General features: G+C 51.2%; 1 long non-coding RNA gene across 1 annotated transcript; it reads right to left on the reverse strand.

Moving 5' to 3' along the window:
* Positions 1 to 11,238: 11,238 nt before the first annotated feature.
* On the reverse strand, positions 11,239 to 14,185 carry LOC123036895. The gene is made up of 2 exons (XR_006417224.1): positions 12,982 to 14,185; positions 11,239 to 12,744 (listed from the first exon to the last, which is right to left on the reverse strand). It is a non-coding gene; the product is annotated as an uncharacterized LOC123036895 (long non-coding RNA).
* Between the last annotated feature and the right edge of the window lie 1,048 nt (positions 14,186 to 15,233).

Below are 15,233 nucleotides of genomic sequence, written 5' to 3' on the forward strand. Positions count from 1 at the left end.
TTCGTCTAATCGCTCTAACCACCTCCTTTCGCATCCATGGCGGCGCTCTCCTCCGCCTCCCCACCTTACTGACTAGAGGTATCGTCAAGGCTTGTGCCTCCAAAACCTCCCTTTTGAGTGCTATCCACCCCTCCTCAACTCGCTTGCCTTCCCGTAACCTGTCCCAGGAGACTTTCCCCAGTCTGGCCTTCAGTTGGCCAAAGTTGGCCCTCTTGAAGTCCCAGCTTCTAGTGCTTGACCTGCTGCCCGTCTGCAGTCCCCCGATCTCAAAGCAAAGGATGGAGTGATCACTGGCATCCAGAGCTCCCCTAATCTGTACTTCATCTATCAGCTCCTCCCTATTGGTCAAGACCAATAAAGGGATCTGGGCAGGTTGTGGAAGTGGGCAGGAGACAACAGGGTGATGTTCAATGTGAATAAGTGCAAGGTCTTGCACTTGGTGCATAGGAATAGATGTCATAAGTATGGGTTAGGGGTCAAGTGAAAGGGACCTCGGGGTGCTGGTTGACTGCAAGGTAAACATGAGTCAGCAGTGTGATGCAGTGGCCAAGAGGGCGAATGCCACCCTAAGTTGCATAGCCAGAAGTGTGGCTTCTAGATCGAGAGAGGTATTACTACTACTCTAAACGACTCTGGTGCGCCCGCAACTGGAGTATTTGGGCCCCTCATTACAGGAAGGATATAACCAGGTTAGAGTCAGTGGAGCGTAGGACCACAAGGATGGTAGCCTGTTTGCAGGGAAAGCCGCAGGAGGAGAGACTGAGGGAACTGGGTCTCTTCAGCCTGGAGAAGAGGAGACTCAGAGGGGATCTGTTGGCGACATGCAGGTCTGTGAGGGGGTTTCCCATGGAGATGGGTAGAGACCTGTTCTCCCCTGCAGAGGAAGGCAGGACACGCTCCAATGGAGCAAAGCTCAGGGAACCCAGGTTCCATTCGGATGCCAGGAAGCACTTCCTGACAGTTGGGACCCCGAGGGTGTGGAATGGGCTTCCACGGGGGGGTGGTTGAGGCCCCATTGGTGAGGGTGTTCAAAAATAGGCTGGACATGCACATGGTGGGCATGTCGTGAGCGGAGTCAGCTGGAGCCGGGGGTCAAACTAGATGGCCCAGGAGGCCCCTTCTGACTCGCTCTGTTTCTATGTTTATGACATGCAGCCTGGATGAACACTAATGTCCCCGGGTCTGGTTTGGGGATGAGCTTCCCTTATATGAAGGCCTTAGGCAGGCTGTGCCAGTGGTCATGGGGCTGGAGGCAGTGCAGGGGAAGCGGTCAGCCAGGCAATGCAGAACCCCGACTTCCCCCCCACAGTGCCCTTCCCAAGACAGGCTCAGAGCGCCCCCAAAGTAAAACGCGGTTGGGCTCCTGTCTAAGGGGTGTGGGGGGGTAGCCAAGCGGGCCTGGACCGCGGGGAACGGGCTCTCAGAGTGTTCTGCCCCGCAGGGTTGGTGTGCAGTGGAGATGGAGGGAGCAGGGGCAGCCGAGGGTGCTTTGGGGTGCGTGGAAGGGGTAAAAGGCCGGGCAGGAACGCAAGAAAGGGAGAGAAATTCCCTACCTCTTTCCATAAGGCAATGCAGGGGGCTCTCAGGCCCACTTGGCGGGGTCGAAGTCTAGGAAACAGGGCACCCAACGAATTACCGTGGCGTGGTGCGTGAGATCGCAGGCCTGGAGCACAGAGACGTGGGTTCTAGCCCCCCCCCCCCCGGAGGTTCCTGGGGGGACCCTCAGTTTGGCCTACCTTGCAGGGCGGCTGGGAGGGCAAAATGGCGGCCAGGCGCGGAAGGGCCTGTCCCTTCCCGGATTCCTCCGAGGCGGCCCTCGGGCCAACGGTGGGGAGGTGTTAAAGAAATAGCAAAGGGAGGTGGGGATGGGAGAAACAAGCAGCGCTGTCCCGAAGTGCTGGTTTTGCGGGCCTCCCAGGCGCTCGGAAAAGGTCACCCGGAGAGTAAGCCGCCCCGCCCCGCCGCCCCGCCCCGCCTCGCCTCGCCTCGCCTCGCCTCGCCTCAGGCTTCGTAGGCCCCTGCCTCACAGCGCGCCCCCTCCCGCGCCAGCATCCGCCCAATTTCCCCGAGCCAATCAGAATCGAGGGTGCCTCAGCCAAGCCCGCCTCCCTCCCGCGGCAGCCAATCGGAGTCGAGAGTGGCTCAGCCGCCCGCGCTGGTGGCCGCTGGCCCCTCGGCCCGCTCGAGGCCGTGGGAGGGAAGGTCCCTCGCCGGTGCCGCTGCTAGCGCGAGGTGCCGGTTCCCCGCTTGGTTTCACGGAGGCCTCGGGCTGGTTCTGCGACCAAGCTCGCCCGGCTTGCCCAGGCAACCCGATGAGTTCGCAGGCGAGCAGAGAAGGGCGCCCGGACCGGCCTTTCCCATTAAGCGCCATCCTTGAGTCGCGGGTGGTACAGCAGAAGGTTTCTTAGGCAAAATTTTCAGGGGTATGAAATTGAACCAAGCATGGAAATAGCGCTATACTCCACGTTAAACGTGATAGGAAGAGGCATTTTAGTTCTGCTTTGAATGCATTTCCTGTCACACCGACCCGCAATTAAGGCTCAAATGGTCAGTTTCTTGCGAGGGCAATTAGGTTTATTTACAATTAAACACATGGATCCATGGGTGCCCAAAACAGGAACCCCCAGTGCTAATTCCATTTGGGTTACATAGAATACGCAAATACATAGAATACACAAGAAGGTGGTTGGATGCTTTGATATGGATAGGAAAGGGATTGTATACATGTCACAGCACCATAAAGAAAAGTTACATTCCACTCTAATTAGATGCCTTTGACAGGCCTTCTAAATTAAAGTTACCGTGAACAGGCTGGCCAAGTTAAGTACACAAAAAGGTTACATGTGTGAATGTACAGGGTTAGGAAGGCACTTGTGTTGTTAGTTGTGAAGTTGCGTACAACCCATTGCGACCCGTGGACAACATTCCTCCAGGCCTTCCTGCCGCCACCATCCCCTGGAGTCCACCCAAGCTCACGCCAACTGCCCCAGTGACTCCATCCGGCCACCTCATCCTCTGCCGTCCCCTTCTCCATTTGCCATCTATTGTTCCCAGCATTAGGCTCTTCTCCAGGAAGTCCTTCCTTCTCATTAGGTGGCCAAAGTATTAGGCATCTTTTGATGTGTTTGTGGCAGGGCAGTGAGGCGAGATGGTAACATTTGTTTTTCTGAGTATATTCCTACAAGCAAGAGTGTGAGTTGGCAACTTTTCAAAAATAGCGGTAGAAGGGTGTTGCTTCCAAGGGTAAGCAGCATTAAAAAAAGAAAAAGAAACGTTTGGCTGTTAAGGAAAATAGACTATACTGAAAGGTATATAGTGAGCAGAGCCGGCTGGTGCCGGAGGTCAGACTAGATGGCCCGGGAGACCCCTTCTGACTAGCTCTGTTTCTATGTTTCTATGTATGGTCATCTCTGACCCAGTGTACATATAGCTTCCCTGGAACGGCCGAGATTCATGAGAGTGCTGTTGTGCTCTTGACGTCAGGTTCTCTCATTCTCAGGGTTTCCTGCCTTTGCCCATTTACCTGAAAGCCATTTCAGTAACCTTTACTGAGCATGCAAGCTGTATACATTCATATTTAACCCCATCTTTCTAAGCTGTAAGTATTAAAAGTCAATTCAGCATCACAGCTATATTGACTTCCCCTGTTTCATTTTGCTTTAGATTCCTAAGTTTACTGCAGGTCTTGTCGATTAACACCTTGAAGTAAATTGCCAATTCCCTGCCTGCTACACTTTGCTGCTCCCAAACCCTTCCTCATTCTCCTGTTCTCAGGGGCCAGTCTCCTATTGTGTTGTCTTCACAGTTTCCCCTCTCTGACCTGTTCTGACTACAGCACAAAAAGAAGGGGCATTAGCTGGAGGAAGGGGCCTTCAAGGGCAGGAGGCCCCTTTCATTGTCCACTGCAGACTGGGGACTGGCTGCTGCAGCCCACACTGTGAAATACGCAGCACAGGCAAGGTGTTGCAAGTCAATGGTCCACTCACTGGTCTAGTAACTAGTCAAACCATTTGTTTGTTTGTTTAAAGCTTTCGCACACCATCCCATTACTAGCCTCTCGAAATGCTTTACAACAAGCACAGACAACAATGGCACAGCATCAGGCAATTCACAATATAATCACAATTCAAACCAATTAAACATTGAAGTAATGGGAGAATAAATAGAATAAAAAACTATAGGCAGATCAGGGAACAATAAGAGAAACACTTCATTTAGTGGGCAAATGCATCTATAGTAGTGTAGAAAGTGGAGGATACCGAGAGGAAGGTATACCTTCTTTATAAATATTGGACCTTTAACAGTCTCTAAAAAATAATATTTTATAATTTATCACCATCAGGAAAGATGGAGAGTTTGTTCTGAAATCAGAAGGCAGAGGCTGTTCTATATTTAATGTATAATGTGCCTTTTTTCTTGCAAGAAAGTCAGGGCAGCTTGCGTAATGTTTTGCCCAATCTGATGCTCACAACAACAGCCCTGCACAGTAGGGCGGGCCGAGACTCTGTGCCTGGTCCAAAGTCAGTCGGTGACTTCCACAGCCAAGCGGGGGCTAGAGCCCAGATTGTGCCTGTGCCAGTCCCAGTGCCAGTCCCAGCCTGGTATGCTCAAACACTGCCCTGCACCGGCTGTAGGAGGTCCCCACACTCAAAAGCCTTGTCAAACCAATGCAAGGGGATCGAGCGGGGAAGGAAGTCAGACGGATCAGTCTGTTGAAGTCAAGGGCCCGATCCACTGAGATGGGGCTCCGGAGCAACGCGGAAAGGATGCGCACCCGGCACCTGCAGCTCCTCAGGATCAAGGGGAGAGGCGGGGCGGGGTGGCTTCCTGGGGCAGCCCTCTTGCATGCTCCATTCGGGAAAACTGCTTCAGTGACTCCATCCAGCCACCTCATCCTCTGCTGCCCCCTTCTCCATTTGCCATCTATTGTTCCCAGCTCTTCTCCAGGGAGTCCTTCCTTCTCATTAGGTGGCCAAAGTATTTGAGCTTCAGCTTCAGTATCTGGCCTTCTAAAGAGCAGTCAGGGTTGATCTCCTCTAGGACTGACTGGTTGGATCGCCTTGCGGTTCAAGGGACTCGCAGGAGTCTCCTCCAGCACCACAATCCAAAGGCCTCAATCCTTTTGCGCTCAGCCTTCCTTATGGTCCCACTTTCACAGCCATACATTGCAACTGGGAAAACCATAGCTTTGACTATATGGACTTTTGTTGGCGGGGTGATGTCTCTGCTTTTTAATATGCTGTCTAGATTTGCCATAGCTTTCCTCCCCAGGAGCAAGTGTCTTTTAATTTCTTGGCTGCAGTCCCCGTCTGCAGTGATCCTGGAGCTCAGGACAATAAAATATGTCACTACCTCCATTTCTTCCCCATCTATTTGCCAGGAAGTGAGAGGACTGGATGCCATGATCTTAGTTTTCTTGATGTTGAGTTTCAAGCCAACTTTTGCTCTCTACACTGTAAGATATAGAAAAATATATCCAATAGAATCCAAGCAATGACGATACGGGAGGCAAAGTACCAAGCAGAAAAGTTTAATTCGTTCTTGCAAGAGCGGGCGCCCACCACACAGGTAGCATGCCGTTCACACACACAACATTCACTTTTATCCGTTTCCCTGGCTCGCAGGCCTACCTCCTTTCCCCCATTGGCTGGGCTACTCAGAGGGCACAGTCTTCTCCGTCCACCTACTACATACTACCCCTTGATATGAACCCCCCCTTGCACATACAACCCATGTTCATGCTAATAAGCCTATTACCTATGAGAGAAACATAGAAACATAGAAAACAGAGCGAGTCAGAAGGGGCCTCCCGAGCCATCTAGTCTGACCTCCAGCACCAGCCGGAGGTGTGTCATTTACTAGTTATGAACCTATTACTCATGCGCAGTAGGCCTAAGGGTTCAAACAGTCAAAATGGCCTTGAGAAGTCTTCTTGGATGCCAATTTGCTCCTTAAATAAAAAATGGGGAGGATGAGATAATGAGAACAGGCTTTTCTCCAGGCTCATAATCACCAGTTGTAAAGTAATCCATTGTCTGCTCTCCTCCACTGAAGGTGACAGTTTTACCACTGTCCCCTCTTACTTTGAAGTAAGAGACATTATTAGTACAACTGTTTACATGTTTTGATTCTCAGGCTTTTTGGCCTTAAGAGACTTCAATGATCCTGTCCTATTCCTGTATTTCACCTTAACACTTAGTAACAGTAACATTTCATTTCTCACAACACTTTTGTAGATCTAGATATGCGCCTCTGTGGAGACAGGCCTCTCCCAAGATGGCTGACAAGGAAAGCCCCATCTTGAGTCGGACACAACCAACATGGCGAGAGCAAAAAATGCATTACTTTTCCACGCCACAGAAGTCGCAGTTTTCATGTCACGCTGTCGTGAGGGGTAGCCCGGTATGTAAACATGCCACACATTCTAGAGCAATAAAACTAAAGTCCTTTAATGCTAATTGTCTACAAGATTTACAGTTCTACAGATAAGTTCCCTATTAGCGGTCCTTGCTAAGCAGATGTCAGCCCTATAATGGCTTCTCTTCCTGAGCCCACGTGGGATCATTCTCCCAAGTCACGCCTTTCCTCCCTCTTACGCTGTCTACTTTGTAGCTGTTCAAATCGGCGTAAAACGCGTCTGCTCTGGGCTCTTGAAAAATCCACGACACCTATTGTGTCTTCTGTTTCTGGCTCAGGGAGATCAGCAGCAGGGCGGGAAGAGGCAGTTTGCTCTGCCTCCTTCTGAGTAGAACTTGCAGCTCCCTCTTTCTCATGACTCTCTGTCTCTGGTAAAGGTCCAGGCGTTTGCTCAACGTGCTGGGGCTCAGAGGAAGACGCAGTAGCTGGCTCAGCTGTCCCTGTATTGGGTTGTGGGGTCGACTTTTGCGCACTGGGTGCCAAGTGCAAGGTCTCCTCGTGAGTCACTGTTTCTGTCGGAGCTTCATGCACGACACACGCCCTGCATGGCTGCCTGAAAGCAATGTGAGGCATTTTCCTGCCCTCCCTGCCTCTCCTGACATGGCCGACCGAGGAAAAGAAAGGAAACGGGAGCGGCAAGAAGGAAAGGCTGCTTCTTCCTATTTCTGCTGCCCCCCCACGTCTTTCACGCCCCCCCAGGTGTGTTTAATTTTCTGTAAGTGCCGATAAGAGCTGCAAAGGCTTGCATATAGACGTATGCAGACAGAGTGGCTTTTTCGCTCATGCAATAAAGGACACATATTTGCATAAGCTTTGCATACCGCAATATTTGTGTGTAAGTGAAAACGGGGCAAGATATTCCTAACCCTAACCCTTCTCAGCCAGGAGTCATTATTGTTGAAACGGCTACAGCTTCCAGACAAGGCTTTTATGAGAGCACCGCTCAGACTCTTTTATGGCCCAGATGTCATCTTCCACTCATAATCCTCCCAAGTTTCCCCACTGCTTCTTCCAACTTTTCTCTTACCACAGATAATCTGTTAAAAATAAAGGGACAGTTGCGCAATGTCTTCTCATTGGTAGTATGAAGAGCCACCAAAGCATTTGGTAGCTCTCCTGGGAATAAAGCTGCTGTAAGTTTTGGACCACTGCATAATCCTATGACAGTCCCCCAGCAGAAGGTCCCAAAGAGCAGCCCTTGGACATGACAAAATCATGGGCAGCAGATGCCACGTTTCAGTGCATGTTTTAAGGTCCACAGATAAAACTCCTGCACTTCCCGCCTGGAAGAGGAAAAAGGACGTGCCTTTTCAGACATAACAATGTGTACTGGAAAGGTCCTCTGTGCATGCCTTGTTTCGCATGTTGTGATACTGTTCTGCTGGAGCTACATAATCTGCCAAGTTCCAGCTGCCAAAGGACAAACAAACATAACGTGTCCCTGAGTTGCATCTGCAAATACGGAACTGATCTTGCCGGCTGCCCATGTTCTGCATACCTTGCAGGGCAAGTGTGTGCGTTCGTGACAAGCTGGAGCAGCCCCCCCCCCCGTTGTCATGGAAGCCACCAAATCCTGAGACAACCCACACAAGCTGCCCTCAGCATGAACATTGGCGCCCTCCAAAGCCAGCAGTCGGGAGGCGGCTCAGCTTCACACCTACTTCTGGGTGATAGGAGGGGTGACCCATGAGCAGAATCCCCAGTCAATCCCACTGGCCCAATGCAAGATGCAAACACTTGTGAGGTACTGCGGTATACAGAGAGAGGGAGGGAGAGAGCGAGAGCGAGAGCGATCCATCTTAGAAACCAGCGCAACTGCCTCAACCCTGGCCAATTCGATCCTGACAGTGAACCAAGTATTCTGGTGGGCAAAACTGGGAGACATTGTCTTGGTTATACAAGATGGGGTAAACTCCAAGCCGGTGGGTGCCTGGAGGACCAGAGCATGGCATAACCATTAACTGCCTGGGCCAGTGTCTTGGCTATCCTCCCACTGCCCTCTGCTCATCACTCGACCCCGGACCCTCCAGCACCGAAACTCAAGCACTCCTGCACTCACAGGTGGCAGGATGGCTCTTGCCTTTGCATCTCGTAAAAGAATCGAACATTGATGGCTCCTGTTCTTGACCAGCCTGGGGAGCTTTCTTCCTCTTGCCAGCTATCCAACTTCTCCTGACAGCAGGAGTGATAGGCCAGCACACGTCAGGCCACAGAATTTATCTGAAGCCTTCTTAAAAGTGTAGTGAGCAGAAATGGACACAATATCCAAAGCGAAGTCCCAGCAATGCAGAGCATCACTTTCCATGCTTTACAAAAAACACTTCTCTTGATGCAACCTAAAATTGCATGTGTCTTTTTGCCGCCACATCTCTCTGCTGACACCTTTTCAGCTTGTGACCTCCTACAATGCCAAGATCCACACAATAGTAGCAAGCGAGGTGCTCCCCATGTTGTAGCTGTATGTTTGATTTCTCTTTCCCAAATGAAGAACATCACATTCACCTCTTAAATTTCATCCTGTTATTTACTGCCTGGTTTCCTAACTTATCAAGAACATTTTGAATATTGGTCCTGTTTCTAGGGCATTCCTCTTTCACCTAACTTCATGACATCTGCAAGCCTGATAAGCATTTCGGCTCCCACGCCTCCCTTGAAGTCAATAGCAAAAATGCTGAGAAGTGCCCGGCCCAGGACCGGCTTCCCATGCACTGCCTCCCTCCGCTTGCTGAGGTCACAAGCCCTCTTGGGGGTGAAGGTTGCCAGCCAGCTGGGGATCTGCCCCACAGCAGAGCAGTCCAGCTCAAGTAGCTCACCGGCCAGAGCTGCTTTGCCGACAGCAGGACAAATTAAGTTTTAGTCCTGATTTTATTATGTGCTGATTTTGCTATTATCTGTTTTGTTTTATTGTTTCGCAAATAATCTGTATTGTTTTTAATCAGAATACCACTACTGGGCAGTTTAGAAATGTCATACATTGATAGATATCAGACTCCCAATCTTGTGTGTAGCTCCTTGGGTGATGCATCAGTGGATGCTTTGCCTCTACATCCCTTCCATTTGTTTTTAACCATTATTTTAACTTCAAAACCTGAAGCAAGCCCTCTTTGTGGGGGGACAAGTCCAGGAGAACTTTTTCAGGGTAAAATTAGGCAGGTATGTACCCAAGAGCTTCTATACCCCTCCGTAGACTCTATGAAAACATGGATTTGGCAGCATCCATTTGCCGGCACAGCTTGTAGCCCCTCCCTGAGTACATCCACACAAGGAGGATTAACTCCAGAGTGAACATCCATTCTTTTGTGGTGCACACATTTTAGCACGGTGTATGCCACACATGGGCAGGATTGCCACTTGGCAGAGAGTAGCTATAAGGCTCTCCGTGGAGTTCTCAAGTCACATGAAGTCCTGGTTCCCCTCTACTCAGCACTAGTTAGACCCCATCTGGAGTGCCGTGTCCAGTTCTGGGTCCCACACTTCAATAAAGATGCAGACTAACTGGAGAAGTCCACAGGAGGGGAACAACAATGAACTGGGGACTGGAAACAAAGCCCTGTGAGGCGAGATTGAAAGAAGTGGATATGTTTAGCCTCAAGAAGAAAAGCCTGCAGGGAGACAGGACATGTCACAAAGAGGAAGGTCAGGATCTCTTTTCAGTCATCCCTAAGTGCAGGACACAGAATGACAGGCTCAAGTGACAAGCAGGTTCCGCCGAACACCAGGAAAAACCTCCTGACTGTTGGAGCAGAACGACGGTGGAACCAACAACCCAGGGAGTCAGGGGCTCCCCAGCACTGGAGGCCTTCAAAGGGAAGTTGAACAGCCACCTGGCAGGGTTGCTTCAACTTGGGAGTCCTGCGTTGGACAGGGAGTTAACCCTCAGTGGCCAATATGGGCCCCTTCTAGCCAGGGATGAACAAGGGGTAGACATCACTGCCTTTCTTCCTGTCCGCCTGGTGATTTTTCTACTGGGACACTGGCTGGTGGCTGCTGCTGAAATCAAATGCTGAAGATCGCCATCCGGCAGGGCCACCCTCTGTGCGCTAGTCTCATAAACCTATTAAGAACTCACAGAAGGAACTGTCAGACTGATGGGTGATGTAATTCTTATTAAGCAGTCCTTTGGTGCTCCGGAAAAAAAAAAAAAAAAGATTCATCCCGTCTCAGTTTACTCCCCAAGTTTAAGCTAGTTTCAGATAAAAGGGATAGGCTCCAAGTGTAGCAGTCGGACCCCTGACTATGTTGGCTTCTTGTTGTTGTTGCTGGTCACGAAGTCTTGTCCAACCCATCGTGGCCCCACGGACAACACTCCTCCAGGCCTTCCTGTCCTCTACCATCCCCTGGAGTCCACTTAAGCTCATGCTGACTGCTTCAGTGACTTATGTTGGCTTACCCAGGGCTAATTGTGGGCTGGTTTAGTGGGTTACTTCCGGATTGTCCTTCCCCCAGGGATTGTTATGCTGTTGCTTCTCACATACTCGGTCTTCATCAGCTTCTGGCCCATTTCTGCCCTTTCTGTGGCTTGGCTTATCTTGGACTGGGACACACATGAGAAAGGTAAGGAGAGGTATTGCTCAACTCAGACAATGGATTCTTGCAAAAGGGGTCACTTCCACTTGCTCAGCCTCTCGTCTGCTTGTCTCTGTTTGGGCTGAAATCTGCATCAGGAAATTTTCCAAAATATCACCTCTGTTCTGAATTGACAAATACCTGATTCGGCATGTTTGTGTTAAGCCAATCAAAAAAGCATACCGTCTTAATTCTGTTTCCTACATAACTATCTCAGATGTTTTTCTGATAGTCCTGAAATATTTGAGAGAGAAATTCAATAAAGTACAATTTATTTAAAGGAATTCAAATAAAGCAGACTACAACTTTCAAACAAAGTCAGTTTTAGTTTGGTCTATTGCACTGCCTGTAGATATTTGTAATACATGACAACTCAATAGCACGTTTCCCTGGCAGTCCAAACATACATTGTGAGCATAAAAAAAAAAAGCAGCAGCACATGATGCTGCACTGCCTAGAAAGGGCTGTGAATGATGACAGCACCGCAGGCCTCTTTCCAAACCTGTCCAAGATGCTGATAAAAAGAGCAACAGAGCCGTCTGCGCAACGCTGAAGGGTAGAAGCTCTCTGGTGTCAACCAGAAGGGGGCCTCTGCCAGACAATGGGTGTGCACACAAAGTGTCACCAGCAAGACACTGCCTTCAGAAGTCCTTCATAAGGCTCTCCTGCACCACACAGAAGGCTTTCCCTGAGCCCACGAGTTTCCTGCGTTTGATCATCCATTGCAAACAAATAATTTGAACGAGGAACAAGATGAAACAGAGGCACGTGGGTGGGAGTGCGAGACTTGCACAAGCCCCCGTGCCAGCATCCTCGGAACGTGGCTGGCTGCTTACAAGAAGCACCACCAGCTGAAGGGGAGAAGCAAGGTATGTGGACAGAAGGAGGGCATGCTGGGCTGTAGTAAAATTCTGGAATCTGCTGCCACAGGTTCTCGTGGCCAGCAATGTGGGTGGTTTTTTAAGGGGATTAAGCCAATTCAAGCACGCTACTGGTCCTGATGGCCATCCTTGTGGGCTTCCCACAGGCAACTGGTTAGCCATGGTGTGAACAAAATGCTAGACTACATGGCCCCTGGGCCCAATCCAGCCTCAAGGTTCTACTGACATACTTATGGTAGGAAAGAAGAGACCTCTCCACCTCTAAACCTAGTGGTGCAAGGTCTCTCTCTGCCAGATGTCCTGCCCCTCCTGGGAGGAGTTGCAGGACCACTGCTAAAGGCCACGGCGGCTGCCCTGTTCTGCCTCGGCTCCCTCACCTTCAACCTGCTTGCTCTAGCTCAGGCTTGGAAAAGATTTGGCAAGGAAGCCCCAAGGGATCTGCTGTTCTTTTGCCTGAGGCCACCTGTCCCACTTGCCTGAGCCCCCGAGTCCACGTCTGCCACCCACAGGCATTCTGGGCAAAGAAAGCTAATCAACCCCTTCTGGCTGCCAGAGCATTGGCTTCTTCTCCAGAGCATCTGCAAAAGGAACATGCTTCACCGCACAGGCACAACAGCCAGCAGCAGCAGGGGCCTCCTCCTCCTCCTCCAGCCATTCAGTGCCCGCTCCCCCGATGCCTCCGTGCAGCAAAGGCCCCTTGGCCCACAAGGCCTCACGGTCTGTTCCAGATGCCACCCAGGGCCAGGCGGACGGGAGGCCAGTTCCAGTGGCTTCCAAAGGAGAAGCAGTTACCACCCCCACCTATGAGAAGCAGCTCCTCATCCTCTGGCAAGAAGATGCTGCTGTGGTTGTGCAACATCAGAGGCCCGGAGAGGGAGGCCTGGAGAAGAACAGGAATAAGACGCACCATCAAGACCCAGGAATGAGGGTTCGCATTCAGGCTAAGGGACCGGACCCTCGCTCCCACATGTCCAAGCTGCCTGCCGACTCCACCCACCCACCCACAGCCCCTGGACCGCCACTCTCACTGCCCACTCCCAGAGCCAGCACATGGATCTTGCCTTCCCCTGCCCAGTCCCCATCACATCGCTGTTGTCTCTCCTACGGTCCAACCCACCGTGTCAATGCGATACTCCACGGCGAGGCCTGTGGCTAGATCTATCACAGCAACACCAGGCACAGAAGGGGCGTGGAGCCAGACTCCGCCCACCAGCAGCAACTTCCCATGATGCACATGTGCTGTATGCGAGTACCTAGGCAGAAGATGAGACAAATCAAGCATGTCAGCTGAACCCAGCTAGTTCCATTTTGCCAAGGCCCACACACACACTCAAGCAATCTGGGTCCAGCGTGCAATACGTTGCTGCCTCCGAGGATTTCACTGTCCGCTGCCTGGGCAACAAGCAGGGCTGTGGGGGCTGCCCGGTGCATTGTGCTGAGTGTCACCATCTGCCCCCTGGACAGAAGTCATGGGTGTGCGCTCAGAGCAATGAGCCCCAGGCTCCTGGGGAACACACTCGGGCCTTTAAGCCAAGATTGCTGGCCTAGAAAAGCAAAGAAAGGCAGACAAACTGGATGATGGGCCCCGCAGGGACCGACTGGTTGGCCCCAACTCCTGGGTGGCAGCTCCCCTGTGGTCACCGAGAAAAGGGGTCTTCTTCTGCATAAGAGGAAGGTGATGGAAGGGACCTATTCCTTGGGAGATGAGCAGATACCAGGGGTGGCCAAACTGAGACTTGGGAGCCGCGTGCAGCTCTTTGACTTTAATGTGTGGCTCGCTGCTTGCCGTTGCCACTGGCAGGCCCCTGCCTGCCATTTACCACCTCCTGCTGCCCACCTGTGGGCACGCTCTTGCGGCTCGCCAACATCCGATGCTTAACGTAAGTGGCTCTTTGGCTGAGCGAGCCTGGCCACCCTTGGCAGATACACGCTCATATTTGAGGATGCCCCTCCTTTTGGGGCGGGGGGTGTCTGGTGGTGGGGGAATCCAGCACTGGAGAAAATGTGGTTTGTGGTGGGCATGTGAAAACATGGTGAACTGCCTGCTTCGTGCAAATGTTGCAGATCTCATGCTCCATCTTGGTAGCCTTGAGATAGTGTGGGGGCAGCCAGTGGCTGTGGTCCATGTTGCACAAGTGGCATGGGAAAACGTAGCTGGCAGGTCCTGGAAGCCAATTTTACATTGCTAGCTAGGACAGGTGAAAGACAGGAACTCCAAGGTGGCTTTCTCCAAAATGCTACCAGGTCCACATGCAGGGCAGTCCTGTAATAATTTGTTGTTTAGTCACAAAGTTGTGCTTGACTCATCGCAACCCCATGGACAACATTCCTCCAGGCTCCCCTGTCCTCCACCATCCCTCAGAGGCCACTCACACCCACTGCCCCAGTGACCCCATCCAGCCACCTCATTCTCTGCCGTCCCCTCCTCCTTTTGCCATCTATTGTTCCCAGCATCAGGCTCTTCTCCAGGGAGACCTTCCTTCTCATTAGGTGGCCAAAGTATTGGAGTTTCATCGTCAATATCTGGCCACACATCAACTGGGTAAGGGCATGTGCCAGTTCTGACAGAGGTCAATTTTCTCGCTGCCATAAATGATTGTGCCCTAGAGACACTGGTCATGGACCCAACCAGAGGGGAGGCAATCCCAGATTCAGTCCTAGGTGGGGCTGCCCAGGACATAGTGCAGGAGGTAAAAAGCAGCTGAGCCACCAGGTAACAGTGACCACACCGGCATCAGATTTAGTATACGGGTAGGTGGAAGACTGCCAAAGAGCTCGAACACGGTTGTGCGAGACCTCAAGAGAGGAAACTTCTAAAAAATGAGGGAACTAGTAAAGAAGCAGCTGGAAAGGGGATCCAGAAGTTGAAACCACTTCAAAGTTCCTAGAAATTACTCAAAAGTACTGCAACAGAGACACAACTAATGTGCACACCACAAGCGAGAAAAGGATAGCACAAAGTCCAGGAAATCACCAGCATGGTTAACGCAAAGAGTCAAGGAACCTATTAGAGAGATCAAGGCTAACAATAAACAATTCTTTAAATATGATAAAAGAAAGATGGGCCATTGGGTGATAATGGAATTAAAGCAGCAAGAAGGGCAGGGGGACAAGGAGACTGCAGCGAAGCCAAATTACTTCTCTTCGTCAGCCCTCACAGCAGAGGATGAAGCACAGATACGAAGAGTACGTCCCACCACTTGCCTATTGGATCCTTGCCCGTCTTGGTTAATAAATAACTCCAAGTACGGGATTGGGACCTGGATCTTGGAAGTGGTTAACGCTTCTCTGAGGGAGGGTCGAGTGCCTGCCCCTTTAAAGGAGGCGGTAGTCCGACCGGTCCTGAAGAAAGCGTCACTGGATCCAGAG

Source organism: Varanus komodoensis, unplaced genomic scaffold, assembly GCF_004798865.1.
Source record: "Varanus komodoensis strain SLA01 unplaced genomic scaffold, ASM479886v1 scaffold837, whole genome shotgun sequence".
NCBI classification, from domain to species: Eukaryota; Metazoa; Chordata; class Lepidosauria; order Squamata; family Varanidae; genus Varanus; species Varanus komodoensis.